This window comes from Acipenser ruthenus, chromosome 20, assembly GCF_902713425.1.
Source record: "Acipenser ruthenus chromosome 20, fAciRut3.2 maternal haplotype, whole genome shotgun sequence".
In the NCBI taxonomy this organism is placed as follows: domain Eukaryota; kingdom Metazoa; phylum Chordata; class Actinopteri; order Acipenseriformes; family Acipenseridae; genus Acipenser; species Acipenser ruthenus.
The window spans coordinates 13,959,197-13,983,778 of record NC_081208.1 but is presented as its reverse complement, the minus strand read 5'-3'; the positions used below and the strand labels follow the sequence as shown (position 1 = coordinate 13,983,778).

Genomic DNA, 24,582 nt, shown 5'->3' with positions numbered 1-24,582 from the left:
TTAAAGCTGTTATTGCAGCGAAAGGTGGTTCTACCAAATATTACAGTTTTTCCCAATTGTTTACACACGTTTGCTAAATCTTTGGCTCATTTTCCCAAAACTCTAAACACAAAACCACAAACACAAAATGCAAAACTCTACAAATCTCTAGCAAAAGCAAAAACACTGCATTCAAAACTGTTTTATTCCCTCCAAGCTGTCCAGGGACATTCACAATGGCACGGTGGCCAATAATGTTCCGTCCCCGTCCCCTTCTTTTGGCTAGGTTGAAGCCAGCCTCATCAATGTAAATATAAACGTGCTGAATGGCAGCGGCATCCAGCTCCAAGACTCTCTGAAACAGACAACAAGACAATATGTGAAATAGACCTAGAGCAATCAATATGGTGAGGCACAATACACTGGATTACAGTACTGTAATGTGTCTATACAGTGCTGATATGATAGTAAATTCACAGTATAGTACTTACTTGCACATATTCATAGCGCTGTTCTTTAACCCTCTCTGAGTTTCGCTCAAATGGCACCCTGTAGACCTGTTTCATCCAGATTCGGTTGCGCTGTAATACACGGTCCAATGTAGACAAGCCCACCTGGTGAATGTTATTGAATATTGTATTGTCTGCAGTTATGTGGTTCTGGATTTCTCGTAGTCTAATGGTATTGTTTGCCACCACCATGTTCACAATAGCGGTCTCCTGTTCTGGTGTGAACAGCCGGTGTCTTCCACCATGGCCTGGCCGTCTCTCAGTTCTGCAGAAGATCCACAAATATGATATGATTGGTTACAGTAAGCTAAAATAATCTATTTTCTTTCAATATGAAATGACATTACTGTAACATTGGCCAACAGTCACTGAGTAACATAGGCCTACTGATATGTCGGACTGCAGTATACTACAGTATACATACATAAAGAGCATAGTGTAGATGGTAGGTAACTTACCGGTTCTCATTTCTGAATGTACAGATGATAGATGCAACCGTGTAGCGGCTCAGGTTGGGCTGAACTCTCTGCCCAGCCTCCCTCATACTCAATCCATGGTTGAGCACATGGTCAACCAATGTGGCCCTGATCTCATCTGAGACAATTGTCCTTCCTCGTCCTCGTCCTCCTCTTCCTCCTCTTACTCTCACTCCTTGACCTCTAGCTCTTGCTTCACCATTGACTTCCATTTTCCTCCAAAACAGGAGAGCTCATCTGTGGCCTTTTCTAGTGCTAAAGCTCTGATTTCTAAGTGAACAATTAAGCAACTAGTGTTTACACCTGTGAGGAGTGGGTGTTGCCAATTGGTGTATAGAGCTTGGCATTGTGATTGGCGTTGCTTTCTAAAGGGACTACAGATATTTTAATTTTGAATGTTGTGCCTAATGTAGAGAACTGTGTGTAGTGTTTTGCAAAAAGTGTGATATAGAATTGGAAACTGAGTGTAAAGCAGGAATTGTGCTTGCAATTTTGCAGACTTGGTTTAGGGATTTGGTACATGAGTTTCAGGTTTCGGTGATTGCGTTTCAAGTTCCAATTTTAGTGTGTAAACAATTGGGAAAAACTGTAATGTGTGGGGGTTGAATACTTATGCAAGCAAGATACTTCAGTTTTTTTATTTTTCTTAAAAATATTTCCCAACATAAAACCAATGTCACCTTACAATAATTGATTTTGAGTTTCAGTGTTTTAAAATAAAATATCAAACAGAACGAAATTTCAATGTACCATTTGTAATTCAGTAATATGAGAGAATTGGTCAGGGGTCTGAATACTTTTGCAAGGCGCTGTATATACTAGCTGAAGTACTCGATGTTGCCCGGGGAAATTCAGTATTTCAATATTTCATGCATGACAAATGGGGGAACGGTAGCCTTATGGTTTCCTATAAGTTACCAATGTACATGGCTACTGTAGTGATCCAGTAATGGGGTTACTAAATAAAGTCAAAATTTTGGATCCAAACATAGCCCTGGACCTTCCCCTGGATGAAAGAGGAGGCCGTGCAAAGTGTGGTTTCACTGGCTCCTGCAGGGTCCGGATGCAGAAAGGAACAGACAGACAGACAAACTTTCTTCTTTATATATTATGGTCACACAGCTAATGAACAGCTTAGGAGACTGACTTTCTTTCCCTGCAGGCTTTTTGATTTTGTCATATTAATAAATAAAATAAATAAATACCTACGTTACATACATACATAAATACACCCAATTATCTCAACGTTTTTTTTATAGGCATGAATATCAATAATGATTTGTAATGAAGTATAACTACCATAGCTATAAAAAGGTTCTATATCTATGATAACTACTAATATAGCATTTCATCAAAAAGTCATACGTTATATTACCTTATAATAATAATAATAATAATAATAATAATAATAATAATAATAATAATAATAATAATAATAATAATAATAATAATGTATTTATTTAGCTGATGCTTTTATCCAAAGTGACTTACAGGGTACAATTAATTATTTTTACATACAAATGCTGGTACCCATTTATACAGTTGTGTTTTTACTGGTGCACCCTGGGTAAAGTACCTTGCTCAGGGTACAGCAGCAGTGTCCCCCACCTGGGATATCACACCCTCAACATTTGTGTAACTTTAAATTGGAAATGATTGGGCTAAATATTCTAAGAGCTGTATTTAAAAAAAAATTAAAATAATAAATAAAAAAAGTGGTATACTAGTATTTTATAATAATTTAAGGTACAGAAGTATGGTATGAAAATAGTGTTATCTTGCATAAACGAACAATTAAAACATTAAGGATTTTTTTCTGTAACTTTTCCTTGATACTTTTAATCCCCCTCACTTTTTTCTTGTGAAAGAGCATAACATTAAAATCTACAAGCCGAGTGTATTTGTCCTGATGTAAAATAGTGAGTAACTTTACATAAGAGATATGAGAAACCTTTACAGATCAAGTACTGCACAGATTAATAAAAAAAAGCAAAAGGCAACAAAAATAAACAGCAAACTGATAGAACACTGACATTCTGATTTTAATGAGATTTAGAAAAACAGGAAAAATGTTGTGTCAACTCTACCATCTTCATCTTTTAGGCTGTGACTTACCACTTCACCTCGGGGGACCTTGTCGTGCAGCTTGATAATAAGTAACAACATTTTTAAATGTTCCTGTTTCTGTTACAAATAGTTATTTGCTATGCAGGTGTGCACTCTCCAGTAATAATATTGTAGCGAGCACAGGGATTAACGGAGACACGCACACAATAGCTCTTTTAGGTAATGCAGTTTAATAAGCAGCTAACAGCACGTCAGCGCCCTCCTCGAACACACACACACAGCCCTTCCCCACCCCAGAGCACTACTCTGCCTCTCAGGGTGACATTCACATATTTAACAAATAACACAGGAAGGGTAATAACAATTACAGGGAAATGCATGAAACAATACTGGAACTTTTACAGGGACAACAAATAAACACAACAACAATAATTCAGTTTCTCCCCTACCATAGTTCGTACTCCCAGCATCCTCTGCTGCACATTAACCAAATGTAGGGGACTGGCTCCGGGCACAGCGCCTTATTCGCCGACAGGTGGCAACGGCGAGTCAGTCCAGCCGTGCCCGTTACACAGCCCCCATCTTAGGGCCGAACGTCCCGTCGGCCCAACACTTAATGTCTCACAAAGTCAGAGAGTCCCGGGGGTGGTCGACGGATACGCTGGCCGCGCTGGAGCACAGGTGCAGCGGGCTGGGAGTCAGCTGGAGCCGGAATGCCCCTACCTGGGCCACCAGCTGGTGAACTATTCGGTTGTTGCAAGGGGGAAGCGCTTTCCCTGTCCTGGGAGCTGGCCTCCGGGCTGGCTGCAGGGACAACCGAGTTTGTTCCAGGGCTGTAGGGGGCCAAGCGGTCTTGGTGGAGCACAACCGCCCGGCTACGGGTCCGCAGCCGCACTCGATAAGTCACCTCGGAGAGCCTCTCCAGAACAACACAGGGGCCCTCCCAGTTACTGGCCAGCTTGGGGCAGAGTCACTTTCTTCGCCGGGGGCAGTGAACCCAGACCTGCTCCCCAGCTTGAAATCCCCGGCCCTTGCAGTGAGTATCGTATGCCCGTTTCTGACGCTGGCCAGCCGAGGTGAGGTGCTTCCGAGCGTAAGCATGGGCAGTGTCCAATCGGTCCTGTAGCTGCTGGAGGTATTCCGGGCCGGCAGGTTCCGGAGTGTGGAGCTGAGGTGGCCGGCCGAACACAAGGTCCACTGGGGTGCGGAGCTCTCTCCCAAACATAAGAGCCGCTGGCGTGCACCCTGTAGATTCCTGCACTGCAGTCCGGTAGGCCATTAGGACCAAGGGCAAGCATTGATCCCAGTCACGCTGGTGCTGGGAGGTCCACATGGTCAGCTGGGTGGCAAGGGTGCGGTTAAACTGCTCCACCAATCCATCGCTCTGCGGGTGTAGTGGGGTCGTCCTGGTTTTCTTAATACCCAGCCGCCTGCACACCTCCCCAAACACCTGCGCTTCAAAGTTACGCCCCTGGTCACTGTGTAGCTCCTCGGGAACCCCAAACCGGCAGAACATGCCTTCCAGCAGTGCCTCCGCGCAGGTAGTCGCGCTCTGATCGGGGACTGCTTACGCCTCGGGCCATTTAGTAAAGTAATCCATGGCCACCAGGACGTACCGGTTGCCCCCCTCCGTCCGTGGGAACGGCCCTAAGATGTCCACACCGACGCGCTCTAATGGTGCCCCCACCTGGTACTGCTGGAGCGGGGCATGAGAGCGGTCCAAGGGGCCCTTCCGGGCGGTGCACTGGTCACAGCATCGCACATAAGTCTCCACATCACGTCGGCACCGTCCCCAGTAGAACCGCTCCCGAAGCCGACCCAGGGTCTTGGCAACGCCGAAGTGTCCAGTGGCTGGTCCGCCATGCACGGCTCGCAGGACGGTCTCTCGGAGAGCTTGAGGAACCACCACTTGTAGCTGCTTGCGCCCGGTCGCAGGGTCTGTCCAGGCACGGTACAGCACACTTTCCCGGAGGCTCAAACATTCCCATTGCGCCAACAGCGCTTTTACCTCCGGGGAGAGGGCTGACACCGCACGTCTGGCTGGGCGCTGACCTGCCGATAACCAGCGGATCAGCGGTGCCAGCTCAGCGTCCAGACCCTGCTGACGCTGGATCTCCCCCGCTGGCAACTCAAGGGGGGTCTCCACAGCTACAGTGGCAGCACTTACTCGCTCCTCCACGTATCGCTGCGCCTCTCGCTCCTCCATCCGATGGCAGTGCTTACAGTCCTCAGAGAAGCAGGGGCGACGGGACAGGGCATCTGCATTATTGTGTAGGCGGCCAGCCCGGTGCTGGACGGAGTAGTCATACCCTTGCAGTGTCTCTATCCAGCGGGCCACCTGTCCTTCGGGCTCGCGGAAGTTGAGCAGCCACCGCAGGGAGACATGATCCGTGCGCAGCTTGAATCTTCGCCCGTAGAGATAGGGACGAAAGTGGTGCACGGCCCGTACTACAGCCAACAGTTCCCGGCGAGTCACACAATAGTTCTGCTCTGTTTTACTAAGAGCCTGGCTGTAGTACGCGACCACTTGTTCCCCGTCCGGGCCTTCCTGGGCTAGCACTGCTCCGATCCCCACATCGCTCGCGTCCGTGTCCAGGATGAACGGTTTTTGGGGGTCAGGGAACGCCAAGACTGGGGCCTTCACAGGGGCCTCTCGCAATTCCCCAAAGGCAGCTGCGCAGTCGGTGTCCCAGCTGAACCGGCCCCCTTTCTCGGTCAGGCGGTGCAGGGGCCTGGCGATCTGAGCAAAGTCCTTCACAAAGCGGCGGTAATAAGACGCCAGGCCCAGAAAGCTACGCACCTCTGTCACAGTCCTGGGGACCGGCCAGTCCTTTACAGCAGTCACTTTAGCAGGGTTTGTGGCAATGCCGTCTGCCCCGACAACATGTCCGAGGAAGTGTGTTTCTCTTCTCAGCAGGTTGCACTTCCCAGGGTGAAGTTTCAAGCCAGCTCCACGGATGCGCTCGAACACAGTCTGCAAGTTCTGCAGTGCCGCCGAAAAGGTGGCGGCGTGCACCAGTAAGTCATCCAGGTATACAACACAATGGGTTCGTGGAACTCCGGTGAGCACCCGCTCCATCAGGCGCTCGAACGTTGCTGGGGCATTGCACAGTCCAAAGGGCATCACTGAAAACTGCCACAGACCCTGGCCAATGGAGAATGTAGTTTTCTGTCGTGCCTCAGGGGCCAGCTCGACCTGCCAGTATCCGCTGCGCAGGTCGAGGGAGCTGAACCAGCGGGAGCCTGCGATGTAGTCCAGAGCTTCATCGATTCTGGGAAGGGGGTACGAGTCCTTGTGGGTCACTGCATTCAGTTTGCGATAATCCACACAGAACCGCAGTGACCCGTCTTTTTTTTTTACTAGCAGGGCTGGCGCGGCCCAGGGGCTAGCCGATGGTTCAATTACCCCGGCAGCGGCCATTTCCAGAATCATGCCCTCGGCCGCTTCCCGCTTTGCCAAGGGTAGCCGCCGTGGTCGCTCCCGGAACGGAGCCGCGTCTCCCGTGTTAATGCTGTGCTGAACTAATCCAGTCCGCCCACAGTCCTCTATGTTTGCAGCAAAAATGTCCAAGTACCCCCTTAATAGTTTCCATAACTGGTCCTGCTGGCCCTGAGATAGACCCTCCTTACTCCTCTGCCACAGTGCTTTCACCGCATCAGTTATCCTGCAGTCCTGTGTTCCACCAGTTGTGGTTGCGGGGGGCGGTGAACGTTCTGCAGGGGAGGGGGCGGAGACAGTTGAAGCCCTTGCAAACTCTGCTTCTGGGAGAGGCCGGGTCCTGCCCCTCTGCGTCCGACGAACCTCCTTGGTCTGACTATGCCGCACGGTGGGTCTGGTGCGGCGTTTCTCCCCTTCCTTCTCCCGACCCGGAATCAGGCGCAGTTGGCTCTGGCCAAGGCACAGGGTTCCCTCAGCCAAGTCGATGGTGGCTCCTACTTTGTTCAGGAGGTCCAAACCCAGAATGCAGCAATCCTGTATCTCCGCCAGCCAGAATTCGTGTTGGATCGTGCAGTCTCCGAGCTGGATCTCCAGACGCCGTCGTCCCAGCATGGACGCGACCTGGCCGGTGACAGTGCGGAGGCAAATCTCGGTGGGCGTCCAGCCTCCCAGCCATCCGTCACCTTCTCTGGGGAGGACCCCGGGCCGCAGGATGGAGATGGTGGAGCCCATGTCGACCAAGGCCTTGCACTGCACCCCATTTAAGAGGCAGGGTGCATGCAGACTGTTGCCCTGGCCAACACGGCCCACCATTGCCACAGCGTCGTTCTCCTTGTCTCGATGGGTGGGGGAAGGAAGGTGAAGGAGCTGCGGGCCCCCGTTTACGCCGCTCCTTTTTCGTTTCCCGCCGACGACGTCTCTTGTTCAGCCGGTACTGGGTGACGGCGGCGGCGGCATTGTGCATGCAGGTGACCCGGGCTTCCGCAGTTCCAGCAGCGCCTTACAGGCGTGGCCTGCCTGACAGTGGCGGTATCCTCATCTCCATCGCTATCTTCCTTTCCTCTGACCGCGCAGACTTTGGGGATCCGGACTCGCTCACCCTCCTCGAGCACGGCCTCAATCCTTAGGGCATGGGTTAAAGCCTGCTCTAGGGAGGTTGGGGCAACGAGCCGAACCTGTTGTCTGAGCGCGGTGGGGTTCAGGCCACGGATGAACGCCTCCATCGCCAGGTCTTCTTGTACGGCCGGAGGTAAACCAGGATACCCCCTCCGTGCCAAGTATTGAGTGTCCGCGGCCAGGATCCCGAGTTTCTCGCCACTGGCTCTCTTGCGCGTGGCGAGGCGATCGCGCAGGCTGACGGCTGACTCCACTTGTCCAAAGCGGCGCTGGAGAGCCGTGGATAGGGTATGGAAGTCACACGGCTTCTCTGGGTCTAAATCGAGCAATGCTTGCATCGCCTTCCCTTCCAGTGCTGCCGCCAGCTGCCCCGCCTGTTCTTCTATTCTCCAGTTGTTTGCCAAGGCTGCGAGGCGGAACTTTGCTTGGTAGGCTTCCCAGGGCACAGTCCCGTCATAGCGGCCTGCCTTGACAGTACTCTTGTTGGCAGGTTGCGCTGTTTCCACCGAGGCAGGGGGCTGGGGCCGCCCAGGCTGATAAGGGTTCACGCCACTTTGGTTCCGTTCTCGGCCGTCCTCTTCCCCGCCACCGGCGTGCTCGTAGCCTCTCCTGGAGTAGCCCACTCGGCTAGCCCCGTCTAGGCTGCTGCTCCCGAGGCATCCCGCCTGGTTGCCGTCTTCGGCGTCTCTCCGGAGGTGGCGTGCTTGGCTGCCAGCTTCTTTTTGCTGCAGCAAGAGTTCGCCGCCGTGGGTCTTCTGAAGCGCGAGTCTTGCTTCTCCGCGTCGCCGCTGGGTGTTCTGCATCCGTCCCGTCAGCTGGGCGATCTGCTGCTCCAACCTCTGGATCTCTTCGTCCATCTTCCAGCTGCAGATCAAGTGCGTGTCATCCATCCCGCTTCTGACACCAATGTAGCGAGCACAGGGATTAACGGAGACATGCACACAATAGCTCTTTTAGGTAATGCAGTTTAATAAGCAGCTAACAGCACATCAGCGCCCTCCTCGAACACACACACACAGCCCTTCCCCACCCCAGAGCACTACTCTGCCTCTCAGGGTGACATTCACATATTTAACAAATAACACAGGAAGGGTAATAACAATTACAGGGAAATGCATGAAACAATACTGGAACTTTTACAGGGACAACAAATAAACACAACAACAATAATTCAGTTTCTCCCCTACCATAGTTCGTACTCCCAGCATCCTCTGCTGCACATTAACCAAATGTAGGGGACTGGCTCCGGGCACAGCGCCTTATTCGCCGACAGGTGGCAACGGCGAGTCAGTCCAGCCGTGCCCGTTACAATATTATGTGTGTGTGTCTGCAGTAATCCCAGTGAAAAGCTTTCACGTAAATCACCATTACACAGAATTCTGCATTTGGAGATACTTAAAAAAAAAAAAAAAAAAAAAAAATAGCGTTCATGGTAAGTTTGTCTTCTATCATTATTTACACTGTGCTCTGCTTTGCATGTTAACTTTATTTCCTGGTATGTGTGGTTTAGTTCATCTTACATACAAAGCTTAACATGACCAACGGAATAGTCTAATCAATTATATGTTTTTATACTAATATTGCAAATCAGTTTTTACAGCAGTTCTTTGATGCATTTGTAAAGTACTGTTCCCTTCAACTTTTTGCTTTATTATTCCACATCGTTGCACAGACTCCACATAAGTAAACAGAAAATTCAAACACACTGTCTATTAATGAGAAGTTTATGTATAATATATTTAAAATGTGATCATACCTGGAAATGTTTGCTTTAATAATAGAGCATGTTGCAAATACGAAGCTTACGAAACTTACACAGAGAAACCGACAATGGAAAAAAAATTATGTACTTTCCATTGCATATGTATACAGATATTTTAACTCAGCATTCCAGGAAAATAACAAGGGAAATTAAAAACTACGTTTTAAGTGACATTAAGAGCTGATGTCACGGGTGGGGTGACCCGAGATAACAGGACGATAATACCTATGTAGCTGACAACTACGCCACCTTGTTTTTATTAAGGCAAGGACCTTAGTAACCGAATGATAATTATACTCTCCCATTCAGGTTCTTTGATCCCCAGGTTCCCACACACACAATGAAACCGTATCGGGTAAAACAAATTTTATTGTTCGACAGGGTACTAAAAATATGGTATAAAAAGAGATCAATAGACTAAAATCATAAAAAGGACCACACTAGGGAACACAAAAAACAGAACAGAAAAAAAGCAAAAATCCACAGCACACCAAGGCAATCCCCTCCTGTCGTCACTGGCTCAGAGAAAAAAATAAACATAAAAAACAAGGTCCACATAAAAACATCAGTCACGGACGTAACACAAAGATGGGACGAAACAGAAAGAAATAGTCCGGGGGTAAATCCCACGCTCCCGGGGTCTCCCCCTCCAACTCGCTTGGTCCGTAATCAGACTCCTCGTCGCTGGTAGGACAGCCGCTCTTTGCTGGACCTCTCCCGGCCGATCGACCACCACCCCGGAAACGGGGCTAAAGAAAAAGGGGCCGTCAGGAACTGTACCACAAGTAAGTAAACCACTACTTCCACCCAGAAGCTCTAGTCACTTCCCTTCAGCCAGTCTTTCACTTCACGTTTCTCTCCTCTCTCCCACGTTCCTACCACATCTCATCCAATCCTCTGTGTACTGCCACCACGCCCGACCTGGAAGCTGGACTGGAAAACCAAGAGGTAAGGTAAGTAACACACCGTTAATCCTTATTTCTTTCAGCGCGGGTAGAATTCAAAATATAAGCCCTCTCCCAGATCCGTGGGGAGACAAACCCAGGTGTCCAAAAGCTGGGACACCAACCAATAACCCGTATCTTGTTCCAGAAACAATAGTAGTGCAATAACAACAGCGAGTGAACAAAAGAAAACAGAAAAAATTAAAGTGTCCAAATTAAATCAACAATAAAAGTAACAAAAAAAACCACAAATGTAAATCCCTTTGGTTTTGTTTAGATAAGATAGCTATGTTGGTTATCACATATAGTAACAGCCACAAAATACAGCCTTCCGTCCTATACTGTCCCGCACAGAAAGATAAGAATAAAAAAAAGATAGTTTTTCCAAACCCGTTGGATCCAATGATTGAAACTCTGGCCAGTTCCCTCAGCAGCGTTCCAGCCAGAAGAAAAATAATCCAGCAAACAGTCGACTTCCCAAGATGATTCCTCCAAGGCTACGCGCTTCTGCCTGCACGCACTCTTGTTGCCCTGTCCAGTCTTCTGCTTCCTGCCTCCACGTCTCTTCCATCCTGTCTCAACTCTCTGCCTTATATAGTCCCACCTGGAGCGCCATTGGCTGTGGCACTAACCAGTCGGGGCTTCCTGTTGCTAGGCAGAACCGCACCTTGTCCATGAATCAGCACAGCAAAAAAAAAAAACAGCAGGTGTTTAAGAGGAGCAGATTCCACACAATTTAAAATATACAATATAAACACACAGGAACCCATTAAAATTTGTCACTTGTGACACTGACAAAGCTGAAAAACACAGGAAATTGTCAGGTAAGACCGCCACAGCGCTCTTACTTCACCCATGTTCTGACAAGGCTTTCCAGCACACACTGCTTAACTGGTACAGGAGGTGGGTTCACTTCAGACAGCATAGGTAGTCCCCACCACTGGGCAGGTCAGTGGGGTGCTGAGGATTCAAAAGTTCTCTGAAACAGCTCAATACAGTAGATATATTTTAGAAGTTTTGAAGAGTCACTGTCCTTTGTGATTAAAATCAAAACAACTGTAGTAATGACTGTTGACTGTGACGTGTTTAATCTCTTCATTTTTGTAATTGTGAAATTGTGTACTGTTCATTATGAACACCATTACACATCTATGTGTAACTTCCAATACAGAGATGACCATTCTGTGGCAACCTACATACATGTTTAAGGCGTGTCCATTTCTGCTAAACCAACAAAAAAAAACTGCTGTAAACATGAATCTCTTCAGTTAAAAATCAACAAAACAAACCCCATGACTGACACTATGTTACATGTTTTCAGTGATCTCATTACTATGCCACACATGCATCACGTTTATTTTCCAGCATATTAAACACGAGTATGGCTTTTGTCAACAAAATAAATAAATAATAGCTCAAAGGGTTTCAAACAAAGGTTAATGTTTGTATGCTTGAAAAAGAAAAGCACAGAAGAAATACACTGTGTCACTTCACATGTGTTCATATTCGAATTGTTCTGATTATCTTTTGTCAATGATTTTAGTCAAACAGCAGTGATCTTTCTTAACTTCTAAAGCGGTTCACAGCCCTGCTCATGGGGACCCCTTGTGTCTCCTGCGTTTTCTTCCAACTGAGCTCTCAGTTACTTAAATGAAGACTCAATTGAACTAACAATTTGGTGAATCACATTTTTAAACTATTCTTCAGCTTATAAGAAGTTGGAGATTTCAAGTTCTATTCAATTTCATACAGAACTTGAAATCTCCATCTCTTTCAAATCATTCAACAGCTTTGATTAGGCCAATTGTTAATTTAATTGAGTGTTCAATAAAGAAATTGGGTTGGAAAAAAAGTAACAGCAGACTCAGGGGGTCCCAGGACCAGGATTGAGATCTTGTGACTGTGTCTGTGTTTTGTGTATGTGTTTAACTGTGTCTATTATTTCGAGACTCCCCTGCCAGCCCTCCATTTCTTTACTGTTGTCATCAGACTTTGGATTATAAATACACATCCATTTCACCAGTACTGTGTTGTTTGTCATTGTCTTGAGCACTGCATCACCTCTACACCTGCGCACGGCAAACCACTTTGCCACACACAGTTAAACCACGGGGTTCAGTCCCGAAATAATAATACTAATAATGACACACACTTTATACACACACGATCACAAGTCCAATAGTGAGTGCTGCTAGTGCAAGTGGTGATTTAATACAAGAATCGGTGACAGTAGTGCAGTGTAGTCTGGGTTTGATGCTGGCCTAGCGCGACAGCTCCCGGATATTTAGCCATCTAGAATAACAACAGTTAAACAGACAGACAAGAAAACACTAAACACTCACAGTACTTTTTCACTCATGTCCTTTACAGGTCTTTCCGTAACCACAACAAAGGAACAGATTGCTTCGCCACATTCCCCTGATATACCCTCAGTCACGCCCCCTTCAGTAGCGAGTGCAATCACGTATCATCCAATCCATGACTGACACATCGCCTACCGCATTAAGGCAATGACTTCTGGTATTGTGACTCCGCACCCTTTCTGGATGGCCGAATTCCGACTGACCCTGGAATGAACAGTCAAACCATCCAGTCCGGAGCACACTGTTCCTGTTATGCAGCGCCCTCACAGGTCGGGAGGGAGATTGTTGACTAGGATTCATTCGCTCTCTGTCACAGCCACTTATTTCAAAGCTGATTCACACACAGGGGGAACTCTTCTACGTCACCCAATGTATTTATGATGACGTGTGATGACGTACCCAATTATTGTATGATTTTTGCTGTTTTTATATTAAAATCCATTTTGAGTTGGGATAAATACATATGGGTGGCATAAAGGGGTTCCCCCTGTGTGAGAATCAGCTTTGAAATAAGTGGCTGTAACAGGGCGAGTAGCCCTGTACAGTATTTGTTTGTTTTATTTTAGAACGGGGTCCCCCTCCGCCCGCGTTATTTTGTATTTGTTTGTTTGTGTTTATTTATTGTGTTTTAGGACGGCGAAGCGCCGTCCGTTTCATGTACTGTTTTGAGACCGGTGAAAAGCCGGTCTTTTATATGTGTAGTCGGTGGGGATCGGGTTAAAACCCCTTCCCTAAATACCCTCGTGGGAATGTGGCTGGAGCCTTAAGGTAATTATTGTATCAACTTAGGTAATTAAGGTTCCAGCCAAGGACTATAAAAAACGCTCTACAGGTTCATTAGGAGGAGAGTGTTAGAGTAGAGACGTAAGTCTGACTAAAAATAGAAGGAACGATTGCTACTTACTGTGAACCCTGAAGGTACTCGTATCCGTGGTTTTGTGTCTATTTGTTTGGCCAACGTGCCCTTTTGTTTGTAAAAGTGTTTTTTTTGTTACTTAAAAACTGTTTATTTTGTTTTATTATTTAATAAAACACTGAGCGCAGCCATAGCGCCTCAGTATTCACCGTCACTTTACTTGTTTTCGAGTCTGTTCTTCCGGGTCTGATGTCACCACACACGCCATCCTGTCACAGTGGCCCAAAGCGATTTTACCCTTGAAATATCCCAGTTACTTATTCAATTTAAGTTGCATTTGCAGGATGCGCATAGGAAGCTGGAATGCGAATAAGAAGCCGACTTCAGCATCATACTTTGGACCCTGTTGTCTACTTTGTATGTATCACAAAAAGAAGAGATTTGCTGAACTGGTTAATTAACTTTAGTAAAGAAACTGATAGATTTAGAGTTTGTTTTATTGTATTATCCCTATATATATATATATATATATATATATATATATATATATATATATATATATATATATATTGTGAGACAGCAGGGAGGGGGTTAAAACCTCTCTGCACAGAAAACATGTGAAAATGCACACTGGTTTTAGTTTAATTGTATTTGTTTATTGTTTAATTTAAATTGGTTAATTGTTTTATTGTTTAATTATCCCCTGCACCTGGTGGTTGTTATTAAATTAGGACCAGGTGCAGGGTATTTAAGGAGTGAAGCCAGTGTGCTTAAGGCTGCTGAGTAGAAGGAAGCAGGATAGGTGCTCTGCTTCCGAGCAGTCGGGTGAAAAGGTAAAGTGCAAACCTGTGTGGTTTAATTAAGTTTTGGGGCAGGGAAACGGCTTAGCCATCCTGTGTTAGTTAGGTTCCTGTGTCTGTAGTTAGTGCTCGATAAGAGCTAGGTGTTTATTTGGTTTTGTGTGTTTTGATTTGGGTATTATCAAAAATAACGCAACCGCGCTTTGAAAATCCATTTCTGTGTGCTGGGTCGCAGTTCTTAAAGGGGCAACGAACCTGAGTGAGTTGCAAGCTCACTCACAATTGGTACCAGAAGTGGTGTAGCGCCCCAGGAGACTCAGGGCAGAAGTGCAGTTTTTTTTTGTTTTTTTTTTTTTTTTTTGGGAACAGAAAAATGGGCAAGAAGAGCAAGCAGAAGCTGCAACAGCAACCGCTGGAGGACCCAGCCAGCTTGTTCCCGTGGTGCTCCTGGTGCGGGAAGGAGGACCATCGCTGGCGTGCATGCCCAGAGGGGCCACCGGCTGACTGGTGTGGTCGCTGAGAGGAGGACGGGCACAACTGGGCCGGATGTCCCTATGCGCCGGCCCAAGCGTCAGCAGCAACACCGGTAGCTCCAGTGCCACTGGGTTCCCCAACATCCCGAGAGATGAGAGACGGGCTGATGGACTTCATTACGACCTCCCCAGGGTAATCAATGCACTCTGGCATCGAGATGGGGAGCAGTGGGAGGCCTGGGAGGAACAGTGCCACCCGGTGTCCTTCCAGGAAGTTGCAGCCATGATGCTCTGTTACCTGGTAGAAGATATGGGAGGGGCACCACTAGTCCAGGTAACTGAGGGGGTGGAGCTACCGGTCCAAGGTGAAAGGGGGGAGGAGCGACTACCTCCAGAGCCGAAAGAGGAGGAGCCGGCAGCCTTTCCCCTGCTGTTGGAGGAGCCGGCCGCTTTTCCCCTGCTGTCGGAGGAGCCGGCCGCTTTTCCCCTGCTGTCGGAGGAGCCGGCAGCGTTTCCCCTGCTGTCGGAGGAGCCGGCAGCGTTTCCCCTGCTGTCGGAGGAGCCGGCAGCTTTTCCCCTGCTGTCGGAGGAGCCGGCAGCTTTTCCCCTGCTGTCGGAGGAGCCGGCCGCTTTTCCCCTGCTGTCGGAGGAGCCGGCAGCTTTTCCCCACCTGTCGGAGGAGCCGGCAGCGTTTCCCCTGCTGTCGGAGGAGCCGGCAGCTTTTCCCCTGCTGTCGGAGGAGCCGGCAGCTTTTCCCCTGCTGTCGGAGGAGCCGGCCGTTTTTCCCCTGCTGTCGGAGGAGCCGGCAGCTTTTCCCCTGCTGTCGGAGGAGCCGGCAGCTTTTCCCCTGCTGTCGGAGGAATCGGCAGCTTTTCCCCTCCTGTCGGAGGAGCCGGCCGCTTTCCCCCTCCTGTCGGAGGAGCCGGCCGCTTTTCCCCTCCTGTCGGAGGAGCCGGCCGCTTTTCCCCTCCTGTCGGAGGAGCCGGCCGCTTTTCCCCTCCTGTCGGAGGAGCCGGCCGCTTTTCCCCTCCTGTCGGAGGAGCCGGCAGCTTTTCCCCTGCTGTCGGAGGAGCCGGCAGCTTTTCCCCTGCTGTCGGAGGAGCCGGCAGCTTTTCCCCTCCTGTCAGAGGAGCCGGCCGCTTTTCCCCTGCTGTCGGAGGAATCAGCAGCTTTTCCCCTCCTGTCGGAGGAGCCGGCCGCTTTTCCCCTGCTGTCGGAGGAGCCGGCCGCTTTTCCCCTCCTGTCGGAGGAGCCGGCAGCTTTTCCCCTCCTGTCGGAGGAGCCGGCAGCTTTTCCCCTGCTGTCGGAGGAGCCGGCATCTTTTCCCCTGCTGTCGGAGGAGCCGGCAGATTTTCCCCTGCTGTCAGAGGAGCCGGCCGCTTTTCCCCTGCTGTCGGAGGAGCCGGCAGCTTTTCCCCTCCTGTCGGAGGAGCCGGCCGCTTTTCCCCTGCTGTCGGAGGAATCGGCAGCTTTTCCCCTGCTGTAGGAGGAGCCGGACGCTTTTCCCCTCCTGTTGGAGGAGCCGGCAGCTTTTCCCCTGCTATCGGAGGAATCGGCAGCTTTTCCCCTGCTGTCGGAGGAGCCGGCCGCTTTATCAGTTACCGAGGGTCCACTGCCGCCGTCGCCTCCCGAGGGTCTGCTGCCGCCTGGGGTCGCTGCCAGTCCTGAATGGCAGCAGAAAGTACTGTGGCTGGAGCCCCACAAAGGGGAGCTGCCGGCCATGAAGAAGGGGGGGGGGAGGTGAGGGAGTTGCTGGACATGCCGTCTGGGACCGACCCACCCTCAAGCCCGCCCGTGGAAAAGGGCGAAAATTGACATTTATGGACTTGAGTGTGGGTGGTCTTTCAAGGGTGGAGGGAGGTGGCCGTTAAGTGGCCGGTGTCTTGAAAAGACAAGGGGAGGGATATGTGAGACAGCAGGGAGGGGGTTAAAACCTCTCTGCACAGAAAACATGTGAAAATGCACACTGGTTTTAGTTTAATTGTATTTGTTTATTGTTTAATTTAAATTGGTTAATTGTTTTATTGTTTAATTATCCCCTGCACCTGGTGGTTGTTATTAAATTAGGACCAGGTGCAGGGTATTTAAGGAGTGAAGCCAGTGTGCTCAAAGCTGCTGAGTAGAAGGAAGCAGGATAAGTGCTCTACTTCCGAGCAGTCGGGTGAAAAGGTAAAGTGCAAACCTGTGTGGTTTAATTAAGTTTTGGGGCAGGGAAACGGCTTAGCCATCCTGTGTTAGTTAAGTTCCTGCGTGTGTAGTTAGTGCTCGATAAGAGCTAGGTGTTTATTTGGTTTTGTGTGTTTTAATTTGGGTATTATTAAAAATAGCGCAACCGCGCTTTGAAAATCCATTTCTGTGTGCTATAACTTCGTGTCGCACACCAGGAAGGCTGTGTTTGACCGTGAGGGTATCATTTCCAACACAAGGTGTAGCGTGTTGGGGTTCCCCGGTCAGTGAGCCTGTTAGTTTATTGTTAACGTTGTGTGGTTTATTTGATAGTTGTCCCGCTCCTGCAGCAAGGAATCCTCTGTTTTATTTGTTATATTTTATTTTATTATTGCGTGCATGCAGCTGTTTTATATATTCATTTTAAATAGATTGGAAGGAAATTGGTACTGTGTACTTTACAAATGTAATTTAGTTTGTAACGAGACCATTCAATTGCTAATTGCTAACATTGTTGTCTAATTCGTATAATTGTTTTAAAAATCTCAAGCACATTAATAATAATGTAAACCATATGACAATGCTACCTTCAGTTCAAAGTCTACAATTGTCTAGTAGATATATATAGGGATAATACAATAAAAGAGAGGATTCCTTGCTGCAGGAGCGGGACAACTATCAAATAAACCACACAACATTAACAATAAACTAACAGGCTCACTGACTGGGGAACCCCAACACGCTACACCTCGTGTTGGAAATGATACCCTCATGGTCAAACACAGCCTTCCTGCTGTGCTACACGAAGTTATAAAGTCTCTCCACGTTCCAGCTCCAGTCTGCAACAACGAATCTCCTTTACAATTCAGGGTCTCTCTCACAATATTCTTCCGCATTTATAAAGGCAGTAGATAATTCGAAGGGCGGGGATATCAAGCAGCAAGCTACTGGCAAGCAGAGCCATGGAACGGGAGACGCGGCTGCTAAGCAACAGGGGGGTGTGCATTGGGCAGACAGTCCTTCAGTCAATCGTAGTTTCGCTCGTATAGTTCCATAGAGGAAAGAGAGAAAGTAGTTTAGGGTGTGTCCAGTGAAGCAAATACATCAAACCACACTCATGATGAAAAATAATAATAAAGTGCTGTACAACAAAACACATATTTGTATAAATAAATCAATACACACACAAGACACATTTATCAAATAATAATATTAGAAACACAATCCATACGTGAATAATAATAAGACCCTACTATATAATGAGCTGTGGGATATTGGAAAAAGGGATAGAAATGGGAGTATGTGGCAAAGTGGTTTGCAGTGTGCAGGTGTAGTGGTGATGCAGTGCTCAGGAATAACAGACACAAGACAGTTCACAGTGAAAAACAGCTCTTTTATTAATTGGTCTGGCAACTAGCAAATCTTCAATAATAACTGGCTCTACACACCAATGTGTATCGCTCAGTTAATGCGTATTAACTCAGTGCATGATTAGGATTCTGATGTTGGTGAATTTTGCAGGTAAAAAAGAAAACACTAACTGGTTTTCATTCCTACAGTATATTCATCACTGCCGTGCGTAGAAAGCTAGTAGGCTACTTAGCTTTACATATTTTTCATAGCATAAGGTATTTATAATGCACATTTTTAGTGCCTGCGTGCAGTACCTTACACTTTTCTCTATTAAAAGTAATTTAGCATGTGTCTGCCCAGTTCTGAATGCTATCTAGATCATTTTGAATGACCTTTGCTGCTGCAACAGTGTTTGCCACTCCTCCTATGCGCTCCAAGGGGTCATGAGGGAGGGTATAAATAGGGGTTGTAGTGAAAGTAATCTGTTCCTTTGTAAATGGTTAGAACAACCTAGAAGGAGACCCTGTGATACGAGAAACGTGAGTGTTGTGTTTGTTTTGTTTGTCTAGTAAAAACTGTTTGTTTGTTATTTAGACTACTAACACGATCCGGAGCTGTACACGAGAGTTTCGAAACGTGTCGTTGTCTATATACACACACACACATCTTTTTTTTTTCTTTATGAATCTCTTACAAATAGGTGTAATTGAATCTACTAATTTAACTACTTAATTAAGAGAGATGATGTATATAAATAGGGGTTGTTCTTAAATAGCAAACACTATCCACCTGACGAAGACACGAGAGTGTCGAAACACGTAGTCTTGTACAGCTCTCTGTTTATATGCTGCTTTTGTTTTTATCAATAAAATGCAATAAGTTTTAATAAGTAATTTGTAGTGGTCATGTTCTTATAAATATAAGTTACATGATGAGTGTGCAACCAAGACGTCTCTAAAAAGAGTCTACCATCAATACCGGGTTCAATCACTGTACAAGCAGCAAGACCACAATGTTATATCAATGGGACACCTTGTGAGGTTTGTTTATCCAAACTGTACTGTGTCCTGTTAGAATTGCAGGATAAGAGGATTTGGATCCCCTATTGAAAGTGAATGGCAGGGAGATTCCACTTGCACAACCTTTTAAACCCCTATCTGAGTCCTCTGTAGCTCACACCTTATACAGCACAATAGCTAGTAACACTGCATCACACAGACTGAAGTGTGAAACCCCACTTCCTCTAGCCCCTGTCCAGCTCTGCAGAGTCTGCACTGTTAATATAAGAGTCACAACTTCCTCTCTAGCTCACTTCTCTACAGCACTAGCAATGGAGATGGACGGCATTTATACTGGGCTGCAGAATCCCTCGGAGGATGTCTACTCCACAGTAAACCAACCCCAGGGCAAGAGAGCAGGTGCACAACAGGATGGTAAGTACCTAGGGGTCACATTTAAACATGTTCTGCTTCACTTTACTACTGCTAAAAGTTTAGCTATTCAATGAAAGTTTGTACAAGAATCAGAAGCTAATGAAAAACATGTTGCTTCTCATGTGCTTTTGTTCCATTACTTTTTTCAAGTTTATATCATATACATTTTTGTAATGTTGTATTTCTTATCTGTTCAAAACATGGCAAACCAGGGTAAACTATGGTAAATGCATAGTAAACCCATAGCAGACACCCTTATCCAGGGTGACTTACAATTGTTTCAAGATATCACATGATTTTTACATACAATTACATTATTTTTTACACGTTATTTTTTACATACAATTACCCATTTATACAATTAGGTTTTTACTGCAGCAATCTAGGTAAAGTACCTTGCTCAAGGGTACAGCAGCAGTGTCCCTCACCTGGGATTGAACCCACGACCCCCTGGTCAAGAGTCCAGAGCCCTAACCACTACTGCCCCATGCCTGTTAGTAGCTTCTTGATCCCAGAATCTCATCAAGCAGCTTCTTGAAGGATCCCAGGGTGTCAGCTTCAACAACATTACTGGGGAGTTGGTTCCAGACCCCCACAATTCTCTGTGTAAAAAAAGTGCCTCTTATTTTATGTTCTGAATGCCCCTTTATCTAATCTCCATTTGTGAATCCTGGTCCTTGTTTCTTTTTTCAGGTCGAAAAAGTCCCCTGGGTCGACATAGTCAATACCTTTTAGGATTTTGAAAGCTTGAATCAGATCACCTCGTAGTCTTTCTTCTTCAAGACTGAATAGATTCAATTCTTTTAGCCTGTCTGCATACGACATGCCTTTTAAACCCAGGATAATTCTGGTCGCTCTTCTTTGCACTCTTTCTACAGCAGCAATATCCTTTTTGTAGCGAGGTGACCAGAACTGAATACAAAATTCTAGATGAGGTCTTACTAATGCATTGTAAAATTTTAACATTACTTCCCTTGATTTAAATTCAACACTTCTCACAATATATCCGAGCATCTTGTTGGCCTTTTTTATATCTTCCCCACATTGTCTAGATGAACACATTTCTTAGTCAACATAAACTCCTAGGTCTTTTTCATAGTTCCCTTCTTCAATTTCAGTATCTCCCATATGGTATTTATAATGCACATTTTAAAAGACATTTGTTTAATGTAAAATCCTAAAGTAGCCACACATTGTTTACAAGGTACTTGTTTAAGAGACAATCATTCTATCCACATGTAGGTCATGAGATTTCGAAGGGTTAAACAAGGTTCATGTTAATGAGGTCATGTATTAAAGTGTAACACTCCAGTCGCTCCCGTTCATTATTCATCACCGGCATATCAGCCCAGTACTGTCGGGATGCTCCATTTACTGGTCCGTTTCACTCTCTCTTACTTGCCGTTCCACACTCCAAACGCTGCATTCCCACTCCTGCACAGACAAACACAAACCCTAGGATGGCCATCCAGACTGTAAAAACATGTGCTATTTATATTCAGGTGCGTAAATTGATCAATAATTCAATTAGTCAATGCCCAATAAGGCAGATAAAGGGAAATGGGTGGAGAAGCCAACATAACGTGATACAAATCAATGATAAAGTGTCAGACAACATAAAGCGTGCACTAATCAAATAAATAAAATTATAAAAAATAATAACAGACAAGTGTAAAATAAATGTGAACAGGCATTCTTGACCCTGTTACTGAGGGTTTTCCATTAAACAGCTCTCTTCAAACAAAGAGAGTAGGTGAATTGAAACTCATTATACAGGCTCCCCTTACAGGGATGCTTCAAAAGCTACAGAATCACAGAGGGGTAATGCTGATAAAACTGAATCCCAGACACTGAAAAAAATAAATAAAAAAATGTTCTTGTAAAAAAGAAGTGCTGAATTTGCAATTTATTTTGTTTTTTGTAGCTTCCTCTTTACAGAAATAACGTCAAAAAAATGTTGAGTTGTTAAGTTTACAGGAAGACTATATAGCCACTGTGCATTGAAATGAAACCAAGAGGAACACAGACAGAAACCACCGAATAACCATGCACGCACAACACATGCACACACATCATATGCACACAAACGCACAAACACAAACACACACAGAGTTCAGGAGCTACGCCCCCTGCTGCTTGCTGCAGCTCTGTCTCTGCTCAGCTCTGTCCCGCCGCCACTCTGTTACAATATTCTATGTCAGCAAATAAGACCCTCCACAGCGGGCATTACCAGGGATTATGGACTGTTTGGGTAATGGGGCTGAGATGAAGTTGATACAACACAACAAATTGTAATTTTTATTTATTTTAAAGGCTTTTAATGCACTGTTAAAAAGAGCTTACTATCTGATCTGATGCTCCGCTAGTAAACTTGTCAGATCAAAGTTTCTTTAGTATGCTGTGTACTGTATCCTGAGCTGTGTTCTCTCTCCTCAGACCCCACCCCGCTGCTGGCAAAGCCTCTTCATACAGACAGCCTGCACTGGTCCTCCTCATCCTGTGCTGTCTCTTACTGGCTGCCATCATCTCCCTCGCTGTCTATCGTGAGTATTCACACATTGCTGTTTGTTAGCAGGGTTTCAAATCGCTATCAAACTTGTATTCACATAAATAGACTTGTGAAAAGAGCATTCAGATACCAGTTTCTCATGCCCAGTATGTGAAGCATGGACGGCGAATATCACTGCATTTCAGAGTCAGATTTACTGAACTGATTAATCAGCTTTAAACATGTACAGAACAAGCTGGTTGAGTGCATTCGTCTGAACAAAACTGTAATTCACGCTTATCTGTTTGCTTTTCTAAGATTTCAGAACTAAAGAAGACCCTGAGAAATACACCAGCCTGTCCACAAATTATTCATCAATACTGAATCAGCTCCAGGACTTGAGCAGTGACTACAGCAACCTCAACAAGAATCATTCTGAATTGAAAAAGAGCAATACTGAGCTTTCTGTCAAATCATCAATCTTGGATAAATACTGTCCTCTCAAAGAAGGCTCTTCAAAGGGTGAGATGTGAATTCTATACAATCCCATCATTATTATTATCATTAACAGACTGGACTAGAAGGGAAAGAAGAGAGAGAGAGCGAGAGAGAGAGAGGGAGAGAGGCAACATTCACCTATCTACTGCGTCTGCCTGTCTGTCTGTCTGTCTCTCTCTCTCTCCATGGATCCAGATGGGTCAGGTTTGATTGGTTTGAAGAGCACAGCTTCAACTGGGGCTGGGGTACTCAATGGGGTATCAGTCTTGGCTGTCAGTCTAGTCACCACTGCCCCACCCCTAGTTCTGCAAGAATATGCAAGGAAGCAAGCAAGGGCTCTGAGTGATGAGATTAAACAGGGGGACAAATAAATCAACCCTCCCATTTACTGATCTGTCCCAGTACTAGTTGGAGGGGAGGGGAGATGCAGTATCCTTCTGATAAAATCATGCTAATGCTAATGCTGAGAATCTAGCCCTGTGTTGTAGGTGCAGCCCCCTTCTTCAGATCTCCAGGCGTTTCTGTTTAACATGCACTGCTTCTTTCTCTCATTGTGCAGAGCGGGGTTGTTGTCCAGAGAAGTGGGTGCAGTTCAATGGAAAGTGCTACTACTTCTCAACTGATACAATGGACTGGAACTCCAGCCAGGCTAGCTGTGTGTCAATGGGAGCAGACCTGGTGATTATAGAGAGTGTGGCAGAGCAGGTACAGTTTGACCATCATCTTTACAGAGCTCTGTTTCTAAAGCTCATGAAACACCAGGCAGCTTCCAGGAAACTGCTTTTCTGGCAGCTGTTGAAACCTCTAGTTGACTGTGACATTTTCAAACAATTTCAAACCAAGCTGCTCAAATAAAATTATTTGAAAATGTCTCCACTCCTCCAAGTAGCTCCTGGAAAAGTGGCTGGAAGTTGCCTCGTGTTTCCTGGCTTTAAGGCGTCTACTCCCTGAGCTTCTAGGGTTCTGCTGGCCATACAGCCTCCATAGCCTCTAGACTAGAGATTCTCAAACTGCACAGCAGTATAGTAAATTATTATTATTATTATTATTATTTATTTCTTAGCAGACGCCCTTATCCAGGGCGACTTACAATCGTAAGCAAAAACATTTCAAGCGTTACAATACAAGTAATACAATAAGAGCAAGAGTAATACAATAAGAGCAAGAATGGATTGTAACAAGGCAGCGCATAGTGGCACAACTTGAAAATAGAATTCATTTTTGTTTCCTTATTCCCAGAAAAATAATAATAGAAATAGTAGAGGTTCCTGCACACAAGTGCTTTTTAATTGGCAGTACAGCAATCTCCAGCAACGCTTACAAATACATCAAGACAATTCAGATAATGTTTGTCCAATGGCCGTTTATTAATACAATGATTTGTGATTTACACATGAGGTAGTTCAGGGGGAAATCTGGGACTAATAATACAACGAATCCTAGTGAGCCGCTGCAGCACCACTAACTCCCACTTACTTGTAAGTCGGGGCCCCTTAAGATCACTATGCTTTTACCTGGTCTGTATTGAATTAACCAATTTTACCTGACTATGGCTACAAAGACAGGCCAGCAACCTGACACCCCCCCCCCCCATCCCCCCCCCCCCCCCCAGTTAGTGTCGGCACCAGCACGACCCCAAGGTATCTAACTGACAAAGTTATGGCTAATTAATAAAACTCCAAAAATACATTAACACTATTAACAGGCCAACTATAAATATATTAAAACTATTAAAATAAGCAAACTATTAAAAAATGTGACACTGAGATATGTATTTCAGTGTCACAAGGCCTGTCTGTCACCTCAACAGTGAAAGTGAATTTTCTGGGGAGACCCTGAGATACCTCTGTGGACCTCCCA

At 46.2% G+C, this 24,582-nt stretch overlaps 1 long non-coding RNA gene and 1 pseudogene across 1 annotated transcript; one reads left to right on the top strand and one right to left on the bottom strand.

Moving 5' to 3' along the window:
* LOC131698950 (uncharacterized) overlaps positions 1-8,476 on the bottom strand; it is a 33,654-nt pseudogene extending 25,178 nt beyond the window's left edge.
* A 13,343-nt stretch (positions 8,477-21,819) lies between these two features.
* LOC131698880 (uncharacterized) lies at positions 21,820-23,392 on the top strand. Its single transcript, XR_009307885.1, has 3 exons — positions 21,820-22,279; positions 22,543-22,746; positions 23,282-23,392. It is a non-coding gene; the product is annotated as an uncharacterized LOC131698880 (long non-coding RNA).
* The last annotated feature ends 1,190 nt before the right edge of the window (positions 23,393-24,582 follow it).